Source organism: Acinonyx jubatus, chromosome D1 (genome assembly GCF_027475565.1).
Source record: "Acinonyx jubatus isolate Ajub_Pintada_27869175 chromosome D1, VMU_Ajub_asm_v1.0, whole genome shotgun sequence".
NCBI classification, from domain to species: domain Eukaryota; kingdom Metazoa; phylum Chordata; class Mammalia; order Carnivora; family Felidae; genus Acinonyx; species Acinonyx jubatus.
The window spans coordinates 100,880,072-100,893,933 of record NC_069390.1 but is presented as its reverse complement, the minus strand read 5'-3'; the positions used below and the strand labels follow the sequence as shown (position 1 = coordinate 100,893,933).

Genomic DNA, 13,862 nt, shown 5'->3' with positions numbered 1-13,862 from the left:
AGAAAAACCAAATTTTTATGTAACGGTAGCACATACGCCTGGATTTAGTGACAAGGAAGTCAAGGCCTTATCAAGGGCTATGTAGAACTCTGATTAGCATGGATTGAAGATGGATGGAAAGAAAGGAAATGGAGACAGCAGAGAAGGGGAGAAGACAGAGCAGAGTTGAAGGAAAAGGAAGAGAGGACTGGCTGTTTGCGACTGACTTGAGTGAGACATGTCACACAGAAGGGACCTGCAGGTCAAACCGGAGAAAACTCTTCCTACCTTTGTGGAGTTTTGGGAAATTAGAAAGATATCCAGGATCCAGGCAGCTACTAAAAAAGACACCAACATCAGCAGCATTTTCCAAAGCATCACATTTAAAGACATGATGAGTGCCTTAGGAGGGGTGACACAAGAGAAAAAACGATGTAAGAAGTGAATCTCTGTACATTGTTCTGTTCTTAATGTGTAATTCACCTGAGACTTTGTTCCTCCTTTGTGAACCACTTTCTTCTTATTCTCTTAACCTACAACTCATACCTTCAACTATTTTGCCCACCTATTGTCTACCCATCAAATTTTTAAGTGAGGATTATTGCTTCTGCCTTTCATTATTCTGAAATAGGAGTCAGATAGCCCTCATACACTATTTTCTAGCTATGCTCTATTTTCTCAGTTCTAGCACTTATCACAATTACAACAAGAAGCAGAAAAAATTAATTCATCAGCTTCTCTTTTGGGGAGGACAGGATAGCTGATGGGCTTATCAGAATATGCTTATGTTGTAAAACGTTATATATTAGGTGCCCTTAAAGAAAACTGGTCATGTTAACTGAGTGGGGAGGTGGAGCTGGTAGCTTTTGTTTTGCTGAGCACTGAATATGAATTTTGGAAGGAGAAACTCCTTCAGCATTGAATTGCTCTGCACAATAAGGAAGGGATGACCTGACAAAACTAGGTACTGTGGAAGGGAAAGAGAAGAAGGAGGTATAAAGGAGAAAGAGGTAAGGGAGAGAAAGGGAGAGAGCACAGCTCTATCTGTATGTTTATGGTAGTGTGGTCAGAGACAACAGAAATCAGATTACATGCATTTTAAATAGCTTGCATTGGGATACACAATGTAAAGCCCCTCCTACCTGTCCCTTGCCAAATTCTCAGTGAAATCCAGATAGTGCAAAAAGCTTTTGCGTGAATGGATTCCTTTGGTGGAACTCAGAGAGGTTCTATGTTTGAATCTGGTTGGCGCAGATCACAAACAAGGACTGCACATGCAAAACAGAAGATAGATAACAAAGGGTCAGCTTCTATCTGGTTAATCTTCGGGCAGCCCAAGGTGAAATTGTTTGTTTTATTTTTATGTTTAAAAAAATTTATTATTTATTTTGAGAGAGCAAGCAAGCAGGGGAGGGGCAGAGAGAGGGAGAGAATCTCGAGCAGCGTCCTCACTGTCAGCACAGAGACTGACTTGGGGCTCAATCCCATGAAATGTGACCTGAGCTGAAATCAAGAGCTGGACGCTTAACCGACTTAGCCACCCAGGCGCCACCCCCGACCAAGATGAAATTGTTTTAAATAAGGTGCAATACACAGTTGCAGCCCATATTAAATTACCACCTGTAAGACTGAACTATGGCTTCTTCCAAACTACTGAAGCATGGTTAGAGGGCATGTGTATAGATATTGAATTCTGGGTCTAGATTGGTGTGGAAAGAAAAATCAATGCAAGAGAGAGGACAAGGGGACAGTTAGAACTGTCACACATTACATTGCAGTAGTTTACTTTCTGATCACCAAAACTGTCAATTACTGGAGAATGGGAATAATGTCGCTCTCATTATTGTATTCCTAGTGCCTAACAGTGTTAGACAAACACATTCATTTAATCAATTCCTTTTAAAACCAAATCTTGCTTTTCACACCAACTTCAACTTTTATTCACTCAAGCTGGATTTTCTCAGAATGTACAGATAGCATATTTAAACAGGGCAAAAAATTAGAGTCAAGGGCTACTTGGAGTCCCCTTCCTCACCACCACTCCAGAAATTGACCCAGGTCTTCTTGCTTTTAAGTGAATGTGTGAGTTTCACTGTTTGGTCTGATTTATTTTTTTTCTGACCAATAAATTAGTGGGTGTGGATGTTTCATCCATCTTAAATAAAAAAAGTACAATTAAATTGCACTTACACATCTTACACTCTGAACTTCCTTTTCATAGATCTTCAAAGCTTATTCTGCTTTTTTAAAAATATTTTTTAATATTTTTAAATATTCAGTACTTAGTGAAGAGCATCAGGTACCAGGGAATGTACTGTATAAAGAGAGTCAACAAAATGAACACTGATATCGGTTTAGCATTCAGTAGTGGAAAAACCAAGTTCTTGTTGGTCTCTGAATAAACCTTACTCTCCCATGTCTTTGCCTGAAAGTCTCATCACTTCTTCCCTTTTATAGAAAGATTATTTTCAGCTGATTATTTTGAGAAACTGCAGATACAGGAGAAGCTAGAAGGACCATGTGAGAAAGAGGGCTATTACCAGAGATAAATTTTTCATCTCCGAGATTTATCTGCATGGCAGGGCAAACTCTGTTTACCATACATTTCCTTTGCTTACCTTTCTGTGAATCCCTTCCTTACTTGGAAGCTCCGGAGCCCTATCTCTTTCCTTAGCTATCAGGATGGGATATAAACCTCAATTGTCTGGCTGCCATTTGAGTCTCCTATCTTTGTGGAACTTTGGTACATATGTAATTAAATTTTTTGTGTGTTAGTTTGTCTTTTTATTATAGAGGGATCTCTGCCAACAACTTAGATAGGTAGAGGGAAAATTACGTTTCCTCCTCTAAAATTTGGTGACCACGAAAGAATCTCCTGAGAGTCCATGAACAGACTCCATATACTTGCTCTGGAGCCAGTATATGGGATCCTGGAAAACTGGAAGGAGTCAGCAAAGGGTAAGAATTCCTACCAAAGTTAGCACTTCTGGATCTCTAGCTGTAGTGCCTAGTCAAGAAAGTATGGTAAAAGTTTTGTGTTGTCCCTTCCTTTCCAAATTCAGATTACCAGGAGAAAATCATTTGTGAGAATTTATTCTTTATATTGTGAGTCTGGTTAAAATTTGGTTTTGGGTATTCAGTGGTTATTGATTCTTTCCCTCCCACGGATAGCTGTTATTTTCCTGTTTGCCTTGTTCTATGTTCTGAGAACTTGTGTTGGCCTTCTGCCTGGGGCATGCAGGTTGTTGGAGCTGTATGTGTAGGCAGCTTTACTGTCAGGTTGGGGGACCTGAAAATATGGGGAGACAGAAATGTAGGTTGCACATCATTTACAGTTAGCGTCTTACTGACTGTTGCCGGCTCTTAGGGGAACTCTTTCTTTTGGCTACTTTTGGGAATGGCTCTGGATCTTGAGAGAGCTGTGTCTCTTGTGCCCTTTTGGGGGATGCCTCTTTTTAGTTGGTGGTTAAGTCCTAAAAGGCTGAGTCATCTGAGGTATGTCTTTGGTTTAAAAGAAAAAGGTAGGGGGTGGGGGTAGGGATGCACTTCAATACTGCCAGAAACATTTCTGTGTGTCCTAGTTAAATCTTAATAAGATGTTTGAAAAGATTTTTTTTATAGAGGTGTATAGTCAGAAATTGGCCAAATTAGAGGCGAATATCCAGAGTATGATAGGAACACTTTTAAAAGTCCTTCTCTTCTAAGCTAAAACAAAACTACGTACTCAGAGGAGAAAAAGATTCTGCAAGTTTTATAGAAGGATTTATCAAAATATTCTAAAGACACATAGCTCTAAAACTAGAACATAGGAATCTTTTAATTTCTTAGTTGGAAATCTTCTCCCTCATACAAAGAAGAGGAAAAAAATCTATTTGAATGGGTAGGTCAGCCCTCTGGTATCATCCAAGCTGCAATCCAATTCTTTGAGGATTAAAAATAACTGTCCTTAGCTTACAAACAGAGTCTTTATATAACCAGAAATGTGGCTCTAGAAGCAATTCAAAGTCCTCCTAGGCTTACCAACCCCAAACCTCCCTTATTAATCTCAAAATGTTGTAAATATTTTAAAAGATCAGGACACTAAAAACAGAACTTTCCAACACTTAAGAAAAAGACAACTTTAAATAGTAATTATCATAGATTTCTGATAGTACACAAATATACCCCAAATACCCTAGGATAAAACATATTCTTTCCCTGTCCTTTAAAGATCTAAGTCTTACCATGTCTTCCAAATGTAAACATTCCATGAGATAACTAAAACACTGCCTGCAATTGCCTGAGATTAAAGGGGAGGAAAAAAAGGAAAAAGAGGGTTTTTAAAATCTAAACTTCTATAAAAGTTCCTTTGTCCCAAATCTAGTTCACAGCCTAAGATTACTTGTCAAGGGTGAATACAAATCTTAAAAGTCTTTTCCATAAACATAAATAAAAAAGCTTTAACCATGTGAGCAGGTAAATGTGTTCCACCCGTTAGAAACACCATGTGGATTCAACTGTTGTTTATAAAGTAGTGAGTTTTGTATTATTATACCTGACTCATAGCTATTTTTTTTTTGAGAGAGAGGGTGCAAGTGAGTGAGGGAGAGAGAGAGGGAGAGGGGGAGAGAGAGAGGGAGAGAGGGAGAGAGGGAGAGAGGGAGAGAAGGGGGCTCACCCAGAGCTCGTATTTTACACGAAGTGGGGCTCGTGCTCACCTGAAGCAGGGCTCAAACTCATGAACTGTGACATCATGACCTGAGTCTAAGTCAGATGCTTAATGACTGAGCTATCCAGACACCCCACATGGCTAACATTTTAGAATGAATGCTACAAGGTCTCAATATCTGTCTCTCTGTTTATATATGTCTATGGACGTGTGTTATGTATACATGATATTTTTCTAACTTTGGATGATATAGCCAAAATTAATTTATAAAGGGCTCTAACCGGCACAAAGAAAAGGGCTTATATAAACTAAGTATTCATAAAACTCCCAGAAATAAGAAATTAACCCAAATGTTTTTCAAGTTCACATGATTTGGGATAGTCTTCAGTAAAAAAGCTACTTTATATTAGTTGGCTCGATTAAAATAGGCATGTCTTAGGAGTTATCAGCATTAAATATAATGCAGATATACAATTTTATTCTAACTCAGTTTACTAATCAAACCCATACTATCTCTGCTACAAAATTTGTCAGCAAGAAAAATTTATGGTTTATGGCTTCATGTAATATCTCATAAAATTTTCATGAGTAACCTAAACATAACTGTAAAGAGCAAAGTGAATTAAATAAAAGTAAAATAAAAACATAAACTTTTCAACAATATATCTACTTAAATATTTCCCCAAATGTCTTTCATGACTTACACCCATAGAGTTTTGCTAAGTTAAATGATAAAAATTCACTGAAAGTCTAGACTTTTAAAATGCAGACACATTATTTATTGAATATAAATGTACCACTTTGGGCTTCCAATTACAGAGGAACTAAAGATATGTGAATCTGTTAGTAGACATGTCATGTGCCACACTAAAAAAATTATACTATGAGGAAGCATATGCTTCTAGAAATTGTAAAATGTATTCATATATTTGTCAATCTAAAGAATGCTGATGTAACAGAGACAGTTCACAGTTTTCACTAGAAATTAAGTTTTTTGAAAGTGAAGCATTCTAATTAATATATGCAATTAAAACTAAAATTTATAAGAGGAACAACTGTGTATGCAAGGAATGTAGGATGTGTTTTTGGCTGAGAAAATGTATGAGGTATGGAGATGTGTTTTTGTAAGTGAAAAAAAATGTTCTTCTAAAGTTCAATAACTGGTTGTTTCAGAATGAGAAAGAGGAGAATAAATGATAATAAATGGATGTAGTGAGTTGGGAAGAGAGGCATTCTTATCTTGTGTAGTCAAGCTGGGTGTAACTGAATCATTTTATTGTAAGGTTTTTAATACTAAGATTTAATATGAACAGTGTACTTTTGTAAAACTAAAAATTATCTTACATCTGCTAAAAGGGCAAAGCTTTCTTGAACTATTGGCGCATTCTTGATAAGAGACTGTGAAAGCTCTTCTATACCTTTTAAGGAATCCATCGAGAAAGCAAAACATTTGTGTCTTCCTTAAATGAGTTTCCGAGTTCCTACACTTCATGTTGTCTTTATTAGGTCTTCGATTACTTAAAAAAACCAAACAACCCCAAACTAAGTCTGCTCAATATTAAAAGAGCTAAGTTTTGCACAGAACTATGTCACCTTCAATATCTGCGTTTAAATTATATGTTACTTTTGGGGCGCCTGGGTGGCTCAGTCGGTTGGGTGTCTGACTTTGGCTCAGGTCATGATCTCATGGTTCGATTCATGAGTTCAAGCCCTGCATCGGCCTCTGTGCTAACGGCTCAGAGCCTGGAGACTGTTTGGATTCCGTGTCTCCCTCTCTCCCTCTTTGCCCCTTCCCTGCTTGTGCTCTCTCAAAAACAAATGAACATTAAAAAAATTTTTCATTGTATGTTACTTCGGTTAAGTACACAGTTAAGTATTGTTTCATGGTGATCTGTCGTCTTATTTGGTCAAGTGTCCAAAATCTTTTGATATTTTGACAAACACCTCAAATTAAAATTCGTTTTATCATTTTGGTTTCTGGACAAATTTTGGGATTTTTAGCAGGATCCCTTAATCTCAAAATGTTCGTTATTTCTCTTTATAAAAAATAAAAAGAAAGTTGTTACACACTTAGGTTTATTTGTTATGTTAAATTACATGGGAAGCATCATCAAAGAAGTGATACTATTTAAGGTTAGATTTGTATGGATTACTAATATTAGCATGCCAGAAATCATATAAAATTCTGAGAAATCCGATATGTCTTGCTATAATATTATCAGATATAATTCTAGTTATTATCTTAAAATCTATGTGACAAAATAACCAAATTCCCTTATCAAATGCATTAATATAAACTCTCATCAGATGTTTAACCATGGCCGTTTTGAAAAATTGAAATATAGCCGACATACAATTTTATGTTAGTTTCAGGTATAAAACATGGTGATTTGACAATTATATACATTATGTTACGCTCACCTCCATAGGTGTATTTATCATCTGTCAACATACAATTTTGTTAAAACACTATTGTCTATATTCCTTGTGCTGTACTTTTTATCCCTATGACTTATTTTATAACTTAAATTGGTACTTCTTAACCCCCTTTACCTATTTTGCTCATCCCCCAGACTCCTCCCTACTGGTAACCACCAGTTTTTTCTCTGTATTTATTTTTTTTCCTCTTTTAATTTTTAAATTTACATCCAAGTTAGTTAGCATATAGTGCAACAATGATTTCAGGAGTAGATTCCTTAATGCCCCTTATCCATTTAGCCCATCCCCCCCTTCCACAAATCCTCCAGCAATCCTCTGTTTGGTCTCCGTATTTAAGAATCTCTTAGGTTTTGTCCCCCTCCCTGTTTTTGTACTCTTTGCTTCCCTTCCCTTATGTTCATCTGTTTTGTATCTTAAATTCCTCATATGAGTGAAGTCATATGATATTTGTCTTTCTCTAATTTTGCTTAGTATAATAACTCTCTAGTTCCATCCATGTACTCGCAAATGGCAAGATTTCATTCTTTTTGATTGTTGAGTAGTACTCCATTGTATGTATATATACCACATTTTCTTCATCCATTCATCCACCAATGGAAATTTGGGTCCTTTTCATACTTTGGCCATTGTTGATAGTGCTGCTATAAATATTGGGGTGCATGTGCCCCTTTGAAACAGCATACCTAGTATAAATACCTAGTAGTGTAATTGCTGGGTCATAGGGTAGTTCTACTTTTAATTTTTTGAAGAACCTCCATATTGTCTTCCAGAGTGGCTGAACCAGTTTGCATTCACACCAGTGGTGCAAAAGTGTTCCTCTTTCTCAGCATTGTCGCCAACATCTGTTTTTGCCTGAGCTGTTGATGTTAGCCATTCTGAGGTAGTATCTCATTGTGATTTTGATTTGTATTTCCTGATGATGAGTGATGTTGAGCATCTTTTCATCTGTCAGCCATCTGGATGTCTTCTTTGGAGAACTGTCTATTCATGTCTTTTGTCCATTTCTTCACTGGATTATTTGTGTTTTGTGTATTGAGTTTGATAAATTCTTTATAGATTTTGGATACTAACCCTTTATCAGATATATTGTTTGCAAATATCTTCTCCCATTACGTCAGTTGTCTTTTAGTTTTGCCCATTGTTTCCTTTGCTGTGCAGAAGCTTTTTATTTTGATGAGGTCCCAATAATTCATTTTTGCTTTTGTTTCCCTTGCCTCCTGACATGTGTTGAGTAAGAAGTTGCTGCAGCCAAGGACAAAGAGGTTTTGCCTGCCTTCTCCTTGAGAATTTTGATGGCTTCCTTACATTGAGGTCTTTCATCCATTTTGAGTTTATTTTTGTGTATGGTGTAAGAAAGTGGTCCAAGTTCATTCTTCTGCATGTCGCTGGCCAGTTTTCCAGCACCACTTGCTGAAGAGACTGTCTTTATTCCATTGGATATTCTTTCCTGCTTTGTCAAAGATAAGTTGGTCATATGTTTGTGGGTCCATTTGTGGGTTCTCTATTCTGTTCCATTGATCTGAATGTCTGTTTTTGTGCCATTTTTCTCTGTATTTATAATTCTGTTTCTGGTTTGCTCATTGGTTCATTTGTTTTGTTTTTAGATTTCCACAGTTAAGAGATAACATAGGTATTTGTCTTTCCTTGTGTGTGTGTTTAGATGAACCTAAACTTAGGTTCATCTAAGTTTTTGGAAATGGCAAGACCCCATACTTTTTTCTAATACTCCTTTGTGTGTGTGTGTGTGTGTGTGTGTGTGTGTGTGTGTTAGATTCCACATAGGTGTAAACATATGGTATTTGTCTTTGATTTATTTTGCTTAGTATAATACCCTCTAAGTCCATCCATGTTGTTTCAAATTCACATGCAGGTAATATTCCTGCATGTGTTTGTATATATATCACATCACATCTTCTTTATTAATGGACACTTGGGTTGCTCCATATCTTGGCTACTGAAGATAATGCTGCAAAATATAGGGGTGCATATATCTTTTTAAATTAGTGTTTTCGTTTTCCTTAGGTAAATACTCAGCAATGGATTATCAGATATGGTATTTCTATTTTTAATTTTTGAAGAACTCTTTTATGTAGTGGATGTACAAACTTATATTCCTACCAAAAGTATGTGAAGAATCTTTCTCCACATCCTTGCCAATACTTATTGTCTTTTTGATACTAGGCATTTGGACGGGTGAGATGTAGTATCTCATTGTGGTTTTGATTTGTATTTCCCTGATGATTAGTGATGTTGAGCATCTTTTCATCTGTCTGCTGGCCACGTGTATATCTTTGGTAAAGTGTCTATTCAATGCCTCTGCCCATTTAAAAAATCATATATTAGGTAGTATGAGTTCTTTATATATTTTGGAAATTACCCCTTTGACATATTATTTGCAAATATCATCTCCCATTCAGTAGATTGCCTCTTCTTTTTGTTGATGGCTTCCTTCATTGTGCCAAAGCCTTTTATTTTGGTTTAGTCCCAGTAAGTTTTTGATTTTGTTTCCTTGGCTTGAGGACACATATCTAGAAAAAAGATTTCTAATGCTGATGTCCAAGAGATTCCTACCTATGTTACTATTAAGGAATATTATGGTTTCAGGTCTCACATTTAGGTGTTAAATCCATTTTGTATTTACTTTTGTGTATAGTGTAAAAAAGTGGTCCAATTTCAGTGTTTTGCATGGAGATACTTAGTTTTCCCAACACCAGTTTTTAAAAGACTGTCATTTCTCTATTGTATATTTTCCCACCTTTATTATAGATTAATTGCCAGTGTAAGCATAGGTTTATTTCTGGGCTATTCTGTTCCATTTATATGTGTGTCTGTGTTTATGCCAGTACCATACTGTTTTGAATACTATAGCTTTGTAGTATATCTTGAAATCTGGAATTGTGGTACTTTCAGCTTTGTTTTTATTTTTCATGACTGCTTTAGCAACTCAGGTACTTTTGTGGTTCCAAATAAATTTTAGGACTATCTGTGCTAGTTCTGTATTTTATTGTTTTTGTTGTAATTGTAAATTGGATTATCTTACTTAATTTTGCTACTTCATTACAGTATAGAAATGCCACAGATTTCCATATATTAATTTCGTGTCCTGCAAATTTACCGAATTCATTTATTAGTTCTAATAGTTTTTTGGTGGATTCTTAAGGGTTTTCTCTATAGTATCATGTCATCTGTAAATAGTGCAGTTTAACTTGTTTCTTATCAGTTTGGATGCCTTTTATTTCTTTTTCTTATCTGATTGTTGTGGTTAGGACTTCCAGTACTATGTTGAACAAAAGTGGTAATGGTGGACATCCTTGTTTTGTTTCTGATCTTAGAGGAAAGGCTATTCGTTTATCACCATTGAGTATGATGTTAACTGTGGTGGTTCATATATAGCTTTTATTATGTTAAGGTGTGTTTTCTCTAAAACTACTTTGGTGGAGTTTTTATCATAATTGTTGTATTTTGTCAAATGCTTTCATCCTGCATTTCATTGATGTCATATATCACACTGTTTGATTTGTGGATGTTGAACCATCCTTGCATCCCTGGAAGAAAATCTCACTTGATTGTGGTGAGTGGTTCTTTTAATGTATTGTTGAAGTCAGTTTGTTAATATTTTGTTGAGTATTTTTACATCTATGTTAACTAGGAATATTAGCCTCCATTTTTTTTTTTTTTTTTGCAGTGTCTTTGGTTTTCATAGCATGGTAATGGTAACATAAAATGAATTTGAAACTCTTCTTTCCTCTTCCATTTTTTTGAAATGTGAAAAACTAAGTATTAACTCTTCTTTAAATGTTGGTAGAATTCACCTGTGAATCTGTTTGGTCTTGCTTTTGTATGTTTGTCTGTTAGGAGTTTTTTGATCACCGATTTAATATTGTTACTAGTAATTGGTCTGTTCAGATTTTCTATTTCTTCCTAATTCAGTTTTGGAAGATCGTATTTTCTAAAAATGTATCCAGTACTTGTAGGTTGTCCAATATGTTAACATACAATTTTTCATAATAATCTCCTGTAATCCTTTCTATTTCTGTGATGTCAGTTGTTACTTTTCCTTTTTCATTTCTCATTATATTTGAGTCCTCTCTGTTTTTATTGATGAGTCTGGCTAAATGTTAACAAGTGTCTATTTTATTTTTTTCAAACTAGTTCTTGGTTTCATTTTTTCTGTTTTTTTTAACTATCTTTCATTCATTTCTGCTTTGATCTTTATTACTGTCTTCCATTTAATAACTTTGGGGTTGTTTGTTATTTTTCTAGTTCCCTTGAGTGTAAAGTCAGGTTGAGATTTCTTTTTTGTTTCTTGAGGTAGGCCCGTATCACTCTAAACTTCCCACTTAGAAATGCTTTTGCTGTATCTCAAAGATTTTGGACTGTTGTGTTTTTGTCTTCATGAATTTTTCCTCTTGACTTCTTCATTGACTCATTGTTTATGTAGCATGTTGTTTAGCCTCCATGTGTTTGTGTTTTTTTCTAGTTTTATTCTTGTAATTAATTTCTACCTTCAAACATGGCGTTCAGAGAGTATTTGGTATCATTTCAGTCTTCTTAAATTTATCAAGATCTGTCTTGTCGCCTAACATATGATCTGTCTTGGAGAATGTTTCATGTGTACTTGAAAAGATTGTGTATTCTGATGTTTTTGGATGCAGTGTTCTGTGTGTGTGTGTACATATGTGTATTTTTTAAGTTTATCTGGTCTAATGTGTTGTTCAAAGCCATTGTTTCCTTATTGGTTTTCTATGTGTGTAATCTTTTCATTGATGTAAGTTGGGTGTTAAAGTTTCCTACTATTATTATATTAATGTCAATTTCTCTCTCCCTTTATGTCTGCTAATATTTGGTTTATGTGTTTAGGTGCTCTTGTGTTGGATACATAGATATTTATAACTATTACATGCCCTTGTTGGATTAATCCCTTTATCATTATGTAGTGTGCCCTTATCTCTTGCTACAGTCTGTCTTTTAAAGTATGCATTATCTGTTATAGGTATTGCTACCCTGGAATTTTTAAAATTTTACTTCCATTTGGGTGAAATATCTTTTTCCATCCCTTCATTTTTGGTCTGTAAGTATCTTTAAGTCTGAAGTGAGTCTCTTAGCAGTTTTGTTTTAATCCATTTGGTCACTCTATGTCTTGATTAGAGCATTTAGACCATTTAAAGTAATTAATGATAGTTATGTACTTATTTCCATTTTGCTGTTTCTTTTTGTTTTGCCCAGTTTCTTTGTGATAGATGACCGTATATAGTGTTATGCTTGGATTCATTTTTCTTTACTATTATCATTTTTGTATATCTATTCTAAGATTTGGTATGTGGTTACCATAGGCTTATATTTAACATCTTGCATATATTCCAGTCTATTTTAAGTTGATGGTCGCTTAAATTAGAACACATCGTAAAAGAACTACATTTTAACCTCCCTTCCTTATTTGTGTTGTCATATTTTATATCTTTTTATGGAGTCCTCTTATCTGTTTTCTGATATATTTAATTTTACTTTTGTCTCTTAACCTTCATATCAGCTTTACAAGTGATTGATCTAGTATCTTTACTGTATGTTTGCTTTACTCATAAAATTTTTAAAAATAATTTTCTTATTTGTAATTATTTTTTTCCCCTTAAAAAAAACTCCTATTCTTTTCAGCCTGGTTTAGTGGTGATGAACTCCTTTAGCTTTCATTTGGGAAAATCTTTCTCCTTCAATTCTGTGATATTCTTGCTGGGCAGAGTATTCTTGGTTATAGGTTTTTCCCTTTCGGCACTTTGATGTCATGTCAATGCCTTCTGGCCTACAAAGCTTCTGCTGGAAAATCAGCTGATAGTCTTGTGGGAGTTTAGTCATGTCCATTTTTTTTTTTCTTTTGGCATTAAAGACAGATTTTTTTTTACTCTGATATTTTTTTCCAGGAGATTCATGGAAAGGTCTCTAACAAGTACATTGTTCTGATAACTTTCCAATTGTACTACTGAACTGGATAAGAATTTACAGAACTCTAATGTTGGAAACCTGCTAACAAAAGATCAATATCAACATGAATTAGTTACATGGAACTGAATATACTGATGAGGATAATTGTAATTATTTATGACTCTTTCTTTGAAACATTTGCTGGTTTGTAATGCTTTGCTTTTCCAGATACAAGGAAACCTTTTCCCCTTTTTTCTCAAGCTTTCTATGACTTACAGTAATTTGGTAAATTATACCTTGGAGAGCAAAAATTAAACAGTTGCTTTTTCTCTGTTTCCCCCAGAATTCAGAAACTCTTAGAGTGTTCTCATTTTTGTGGCAATAGTTATTTGTGTAAGTTCAATAAAAATATGTTTTTCCTGTAACAGGACACACTTGGAAACATTGGTCATATTACCAAGTCTTTGACTGTTATCTTTGAGAATAATGGCCATAGGATCATATATGACCAGACAATTTTAAGGAACTACAATTGACTTTATAGAGCCAATAAATTCACTTTGGAAAATTGGCCTGTTTTCTTGCTTAGTTGGTTCCTTACATCCTTACCAGGTGAGTAGGGAAGGTCACTTCCTGGTAGCCTCAGGTACCTCAGGATATTTTGGGCACCTTGAGAAGAATCAGCCCAAATCTATAGATATTATAGGCAAATTCTAATGGTAAGCCCTTGAATTGGATTCCTAGCCTTAAGAGGCTTTTAAAAGCCCAATCTGAGATTACAAGTTCCAGAAAAGCCTATATGGTTATTTTCTATTTCAAAGAGCCTATATTCACTATTCTTGCTGTACCTTCCTAAATAATCAGGCCAAGTGTAATGAGA

The 13,862-nt window shown here is 35.1% G+C and overlaps 1 long non-coding RNA gene across 1 annotated transcript in view; it reads right to left on the bottom strand.

Moving 5' to 3' along the window:
* Positions 1-909: 909 nt before the first annotated feature.
* The window catches only part of LOC128311939 (uncharacterized), a 28,359-nt gene continuing 15,406 nt past the window's right edge, over positions 910-13,862 (bottom strand). The window contains exon 5 of the long non-coding RNA XR_008290674.1: positions 910-1,247. This is a non-coding gene — a long non-coding RNA (uncharacterized LOC128311939). The remainder of the gene's footprint in view (positions 1,248-13,862) is intronic.